The sequence below is a fragment of the Elephantulus edwardii genome, unplaced genomic scaffold (assembly GCF_000299155.1).
Source record: "Elephantulus edwardii isolate Elephantulus edwardi_28Jun2011 unplaced genomic scaffold, EleEdw1.0 scaffold00013, whole genome shotgun sequence".
NCBI lineage: Eukaryota > Metazoa > Chordata > Mammalia > Macroscelidea > Macroscelididae > Elephantulus > Elephantulus edwardii.
In genome coordinates this window covers 23,867,984-23,876,188 of record NW_006399763.1, presented here as the reverse complement: position 1 = coordinate 23,876,188, position 8,205 = coordinate 23,867,984, and positions in this window count along the sequence as shown.

Sequence of the window (8,205 nt, the reverse complement as noted above, 5' to 3'; positions counted from 1 at the left end):
CACGCGGGGTAGAAGGTCCCCTGCCCTATTACACGGGTCTTCTAGGCCGGTTCTAGAGTCTCTTTTGATATCCATCTCGGTCTTTTCTTCCTCCTGTGGTTTTGTAATGACCTTTTGCTTTCTTTCTGGAAAATACTTTTTATATCCTCCCACAGCTCATCTGGTTTTCATTCATTAGTGTTCTAGGCCACAAATATGTTCCTGAGATGGTTCTTATATACACATGGGATAGACTCAAGGACAAATTTTGGTTCCTATGGATTTGATTTAACCTTCTTTAGTTTTAACCTTCTTTATGGTTCTTATATACAGGTGGGATAGAATCAAGGACAAATTTTGGTTCCTATGGATCTGATTTAACTTTCTTTAGTTTTAACCTTCTTTAGCTTTTGTTTGAACTTACATATGAATAGTTGATGATCACAATCAGCACCTGGCCTAGTTCTCACTGCTGATATTGAACTTATCCAATGATTTCTTACACAGATGTAATTGTTCTAATGCCTATGCACACTATTAGGTGAAATCCATGTGTATATTCTGTGTTTATGTTTGGGTTTGTTGGGGTTTTTCCCTGTTAGTCAATTTCTTATTTTGTATGTGTTTGTTTTTTATAAAAATTATGCAATGAATAAATAATTGATTGCACAAAATTCTATCATTCTATCCCCAGCCTGATTTCTGTCATCAAGTCTATATTTTCCAACTACTGATCCTTCTTCCCTTCCCAACTTTTGCATTCCAGTCACTCATTATTATTAATGCAACTTGGTTGTATGTTCGATTGATTTCTGATTGCAAAAGTTGGTAGAAATTTTCTATTTGGCTTTGGCTGATGGTGCATAAGTTTGATGAGTCTAGTTTTCACTGAACTTCCGTGTGTGCGTGTGTGTGTGTGTGTATATATATATATTTTTTTTTCTGTCCCTCACAACATTGTATCTGAAGATGGATCTAGATTTAACTATGAAAACCACCAGTGTTTCCTCACCTTTTATCTCCATCGTAGTAGGTCTTAAGACTGATTCAAAATCTTCCATAATAATCCATTTCATTTCAATAATACCTAGTGTGTCAATATTTATGTATTCCATTTCTTTTTTAACAATGTCCAGTTTTTCTACATTCATGCTTCTCACATTCTATATTCCTATCATTAATATCTGCTTACAATTGTTCTTCTTAATTTGTTTTTCCAAATTCAAGGGCTCAGATTTAGGTGCTACTTCTGCTAGTCTGCTCTAAGTGTGGTCTGTTGTATATAGAGTTTTCAAAGGCCTGTTGTTTCAAAAGAGAATGACCAATACTTCTTGTTATTTTGTCTTAATTTGGATGTTCAGCTTTAGAGAAATATCTGACAAACATTTAACCAGATAAAAGACACTTCCACCTTAGAGAAGTAATCAATGGATTTCATTCCACCCACATCCCTTGGTGTGTATGTCTTTTCCCATCCCATTCCCTTATTCATCAGTATCCCCTTGAACTCTCACCCACCCCACAGAGCACGTCCCTCCCTCAGTCAGCGCTTGATATGATGGCTCAGGCCTCAAGTCACTTCTGTGATGTTTTGCACCTAAGTACTGCTACTTGTCCTCACACTACAGTCTGTATGAAATTTAGGAGGCCCTATGTCCATATCAGGGTACTTTTTTTTTGTGGGGGTGGGGAAAGCTGAGTCCCCAGCTCCTGTGCCTCCTTGCCTCTCCTGAAGTTCTCTTCCATGCTGTGCTCTGCCTCCCATCCTTATTCTAAAGATTACAGACTTCTGTGGGGGGGCACAGAACAGATTATCCAGGAGGCTGTGCTCTATGAGAAGAAACGTGGAATCAGGATTGGAGGAAAACTCATCAACAATTTGCATTATGCAAATGAAACAACCCTGCTGGCTGAAACTGAGGAGGACCTGAAGCGTTTGCTGCAGTAGGACAAGGACTGCAGCCTTCAATATGGATTGAAGTTCAATATCAAGAAAACAAAAATTCTCACCACTGGGAAGATTGGCAGCATTATGATAGATGGTGATGAGATTGAGATTGTTCACAGCTTTAGTCTGCTTGGCTCCACAGTCAACACTTTTGGCACCAATAGCCAGGAAATTAAAAGGCATATTGCATTGGAAAAGTCTGCTGTTAGAGACCTTTCTAAAGTACTGAAGAGAAATGATGTCAGTCTGGAGACTAAGATGCTGATACAGGCTATGGTCTTTGTAATCATTTGCTATGCATCAGAAAGCTGGATAATGACTAGGGATGAGAGAAAAGAATTGATGTCTTTGAGCTGTGGTGCTAGAGAATAGTATTGATTATACCATGGACTGCTAAGAGAATGAACAGGTTTGTCTTGGAGAGGGTGAAACCAGGCTGCTCCTTGCAGGCAAGGATTCTGAAGCTTCTTCTGACATAATTTGAAAATGTTACAAGGAGAGACCAGTCCTTGGGGAGAGATGTCATGCTTGGGAGGGTGGAGGGACAGCACAGGAGAGGAAGACCCTTGATGAGATGGATAGACTCAGTGATAAGGTTAATGGGAGTAGGTGTGTCAGAGACCATGAGGTCGGCACAGGATAGAGCAGGGTTTAGGGCTCTCATACCTAGGATCACTATGAGTTGCAGACGACTTGACACATAACAGCAATAACAATATCTAAATTGCATGTACCAGCTTTAGAGAAGGATTTTTCTCTGAGGAAGTATTGGGCAAAAGTTCTTGTTCCTGGACTTCCGCTCCAGAACTGTTAACTTGTGATTTAGTGTCTCTGCTTTTCTGTTTGCAGAACAAAGCTGTAACAGTAGTAAAATTTCCCAGGTGAGCACCATGTCTCCTCTAGATCTGGTATGCTGGTGTTTACTTGGACAAAGCACCACAGGATCAAGGGCCCGATGCTAATTTGGGTTGAATTTCTTGTCTTGCTTTTGATGCCTGACTGTAATAACAAAGCCTGTTATTGGAACTTTGGCAAGATGGACATTACTTGATTTAGGGTGGAGGAAGTGATTCTAGACTCCTGCTTTTGCAAATCCCCCGGGTTCATGATAATACTCCATCAAATCTTAAAGCCTATAAATTATAATGTGAGGAAACTTCCCCTTTTACTCCCATATTGATACTTATGGTTTTTTCTGGCTTACACGTGTTTTTTTTTTCATGGACAGTCCTATAGTTTAAGAAATATAATATGGTATAATGTGGAGTAACATTAGAACTTTGAACATATTCAGAATCCAGAAAAATTAGATCACTCTAGAAAATTAACTTCTGTCATCCTTTTATGTCGATACCTCTATTTGACCTTAACTCATGACTACCATTAATATGTTCAACATTATTATAGCCTTTTCCTTCTCAAAAGTGTCATATGAATTTAATAATAGTTTGTAATATTTTGAGAAATCACTTTCCCCTCAGTATAATATCTTTCCATGAAGAATGCAAAAGGTCATTACATAGTCAGAGGAGGAAGAAATGACCAATATGGATGTCAGAAAAGACTGAATATTGCACTAGAGCACCAAGAAACCAAAGGAATAGGAAGAAATAAAAAAATTAAGGAGCTGAACAGAATATGTCAAAGGGCAGAGTGGGAAGACAAAGCAAGCTATTATAATGAAACGTGAAAATAACTGGAGTTAGAAAATCAAAAGGGCCAAACTTACTCAGCACTTCTTAAGCCAAGGAATTGAAGAACACAGTCAAGCCTCTAGGTGCAATACTTAAGGATACTTTGCACAGAATATTAAATGATCCAGGAAGCATTAAATAAAAATGGAAGGAGTATACAGAGTCATTGCACCAAAAGGAATTGGCTAAAACAGAAGAATTTCATGAAAAAATGCATAAAGAACAATCTATGATGATGAAGGAAGAAGTTCAAACTGATCTGAAAGAATTGTCAAAAATCACCACCCCAGGAATTGACAGTATACCAATTGACATATTTGAACAAACAGATCTAGCCCTGGATGCACTCACCAAGTTTTGCCAAGAAATCTTGTCTTCAAGGAGGACATACACCTGGCCAACTGACAGGAAAACATGTATATTTGTTCCCATTCCAAAGAAGGGTGACATGATAGAGTGCAGAAATTATTGAACAATATCATTCATATCATATGCAAGCAAGATTTTGCTAAAAATTATGAAAAAATGACTGGAACTGTGCATCAACAGAGAACTGCCAGAAATTCAGGCTGGGTTTAGAGGAGGCCATGTTATTAGGGATAGTATAGCTACATTTAAATGGATCTTGGCTGAAAGCAGAGAGTACTAGAGGAATGTCTCTCTGTGTTTCATTTACTATGCAAAGACATGTGATTGTGTGGATCACAACAAACTGTGGCTAACTGACAAGAATGGGAATCCCAGATTATTTGATTGTGCTTATGTGAAATCTATACTTGGACCAGGAGACAATTGTCAGAACAGAACAAGGAAACACTACATGGTTCAAAATCTGTAAGGTTGTACACCAGGGATGTGTCCTATCTCCATATCTTTTCAATCTATATGAAGAATAGATCATCCACGAGGCTGGACTCCATGAGGAGGAGTGTGCCATCAGGATTGGAGGAAGACTCATCAAGAATCTACATTATGCAGATGACACAACCTTGCTTGTTGAACCTGAGGAAGACCTGAAGTGCCTGCTACAGAAATTCTAGGACTGTAGCCTTAAATACATATTGAAGCTCAACATCAAGAAAATGAAGATTCTCACCACTGGCCAGATTAGCAGAATCATGATGGGTGGTGAAGAGATTGAGATTGTTAACAATTTCAATTTGCTTGGCTCCACAATTAATACTATTGGCACTAGCAGCTAGGAAATCAAAAGACAAATTGCATTGGGAAAGTCTACTGTCAGTGACCTCTGAAGAGTACTGAAGAGCAACAATATCAGTCTGCAGACTAATGTGTGCTGGATACAGGCCATGGTCTTCACAATTACTTATTATTCATCAGAAAGCTTGTTTAGAAACTATTTAATGTATTGAATATTCATGACTGAAAAAAAAGACCAGTTTGGGGATAAGATCAAGAACACCATATGTGGAGGGGGAAAAAAAACATTCAAAAGATAACAAGGGAAGATCATTCTGCACGTCACAAGAAAATCTGAAATTTTATTTTGAACAGAGAGAATCTAAAATGATTGAGAGAAATGATGAAGTAAATAATTTGAACATAAGATACCAAAGGGAAGCTGCAGAGGGAAAAGAAAACCTTTATTTACTTTGTACCAAAAAAATTGTGCAAATACCTGGACCAAGAATGGAAAAAAGAGAATAATCTACTTACCATTTCTCACTCCTGTAGAACAGAAAAAAAAGAAAAGAAAAAAAAACCCATCTGATTTTATTATTTATTCTGCTAAGATTAATAGCAGACTATTTGTAAGAAGTCTCAGGTAAACGTAGTCCCAAATGCTGCTCATTTACCCAATTCCTTTATGGCCCTTGGGTTTGGTGATCCACTAGAATGATCTCCAGAAACTCAGCTTTGTCAGAATGACTTACCCATATTATTATTCTAGTCTATTTGATGTTTGCTGTTCATCTTGAATGTGAATTTCCTCGTTCTTCAAAATAGCTAGGAAGTTTTCTTTTAGCACTTCTATAATTTGCTCAGTGATTTCTCTGTCACTCCCATGTTCTAGAATTCCAATCACATGTATGTTGTTCCTTTTGCTATCATCCCATATGATTGCAAAGTTTTCTTTACATCTTATCTCTGATTTTTCTTTTTCCTAGTATGTTTCCAGTGAGTCTCATGCCTTTCTGCTCACTGACTGTTTCATCTCTTCAGTTCTACTTTTTTGTCCTACCTGCATGCTGGACTCTTCTGGCAATTCAGTTTTAATATTCTTGTTGCATTTTTATGCTTTTTTGTTATTTTCAGTACTATGTTGGCTGTACCTTTATGTGTTGTGATGATTTTCCAAGTTCTTGTACCTCTTTATTTATACTATCAATTTTTTCTTCCATCCTTCACATTTTCTTCCATAGCTGTTTAAGTTAATCCTCATCAATATATTTCTTCATGATCACTGTCTTGGAGGTATTTGCTCTCTTAATGGCTTCCATTATTTCCTTCATAATTTGCATCTTCTTCTGTAGCTGTTCAAGTAACTCTATCTCAAAATATTTCTCTGGTTCTATCTGTGGTAGTAATTGGGTTTGCATGTTTTAGGAGAAAGTTTTTTTTTCATGATGACATGAGACAGACTGCTATTTTCTTGACATTATATGAGTCTTTGTTTTAGTATTAAAAATAATATTATTAATTGATAGTAATATTAAGTTGTTGTATCTATATAGTGACCCAAAGTATGACAGTGTTTTGTGAAGCACCTGTATATTTATGCTCCCTTCTTGGCCCAAGGGCCACCTGGCCAAAGGTCACACAGCAGTGTTTTATCCAAAGTACCTGAATGGCAGAATAAGAAGTCTGTTCCCTTCCAGAAACCACATCTCAGCCCAGCTCAACGTGGCCTGGTCTCTTCTGCTTGTGCTAATGGGATCCCACATAGTGTAGCTAAACAAGAGCGTTTCACTCAAAATACTTAAATGGCACAATAGAAAGTCTGTTCCCTTCGCTAATCTGTGTCCTGGCTGGCTTGGCTTGTTCTGGCACCTTCTGCTTGAGCTTAAGGGTGTAGCTAGACAGTAGTGTTTGACCCACAGTACCTGTGATATTGGTGTTCCTGGTGCTGGACAGTAGGGGTGATAGCTGGGTGATCTCCAGGTGGTGGGCCAGCAGGGTCTCCAAATGGCAGGGGCAGTGGTCTAGTGCTCTCTGTGGATCTGTGATTTGGGCCACTCTGAAACTGTGGCACCTCAACATGGTAGGCAGTGGTTCTGTCGCCAGTCAGCATGTGAGTGCACCTGGGCTGAACCACAGTGTTTAGCAGATGGTGCAGAAGCGCTGTGTGGAAGACTCTCCCTAGCTGGACATGCCACACAGAACTGGGTGTCTTGCAGCAGAGGGAAGGGAAGGTCCCAGATTTGCACATCTCTGAGGGTGAGTCAGTTTTTCTTGCACTGATTTTACTATTCCATTGTTGTCTTTGATTTTGGAGAATTTGACTATATGGTGTTAAGGGTTTATTGTTCTAAATAGCTTGCTTCCCTAGTTGTTGACTGACTTTGTCATGTGGATGTACAGGGATTTGTAAGTAGGATGTGTTAGCCTATCAACAAGGGGATTGCCTAGTTTCACTAATCCACTAGGGTTTTGGGTAGTTGCATCATTAAATTGAGTGGTCCCAGCAACAGAACTGGAGTCTCACTACCAATCAAGGAAGGCAGGCTTGCAATGCATGCTCTTTGGAGCCAGAGATTCTTGCACCAGCTAGAATTATAGCAACAGCAATAATAGCAGTAGCTGAAACAGTGGGCCATAAATGCAATGTGAAATGGAGCTGACCTTGGGATTGCTATGTCATTGCATCAGAGCTATGAGCTTATTGCATACATTGTTTGAGGACTTGGGGGGAGAAGAGTGAGTACTAATTGACCGGACTGAGAGCTTTTGTAACACTGTCCTAAAACTGTGAGGCTCAAGACTCAGCTGCCTGCAGGCACATTTCAGAAGCATTTTTGACTGAGTGATTGTATTCTGATGCTAACCACCTGCAAATAATTTTCACTCTCTTTGCCAATTTGGATATTTCTTATTTCATTCTCTTGTCTTACTACTATTGCTAAGACGCTCAATACAATCATGAATAGCAGGGATGCTAATTGCATCATTGCCTAGGTCCTGATCTTAAAGGGAATGCTTTTATTCTCTCTCTATTGAGAATGGTGTTGGCTCTTGGTTTTGTGTATATGTATATTTTTTACTATGTCGTGGAAATTCCCCTTTATTCCTATTTTGTTGAATGTTTTAATCAGTAAAGAGTGTTGGATTTTGTCAAAGGCCTTTTCTACGTCAATTGATACCATCATGTGGTTCTCGTTCTTTGTTTTGTTAATGTGATGAATTACACTGATTGTTTTTCTTAGGTTGCACGATCCTTACACACTTGTTACGAATCTGACATGTCCATAGTGATTTTTTTAAAATGTACTGTTAGATCCTATTGAGGATTTTTAAGAGATATCGGTGTATATTTTTTTTTATTTTGTTGGTATCTTTACCTGACTTGGATATCAAAGGTATGTTTACTTTATAGAATGAGTCTGGGAAGTCATCTTTTCTATT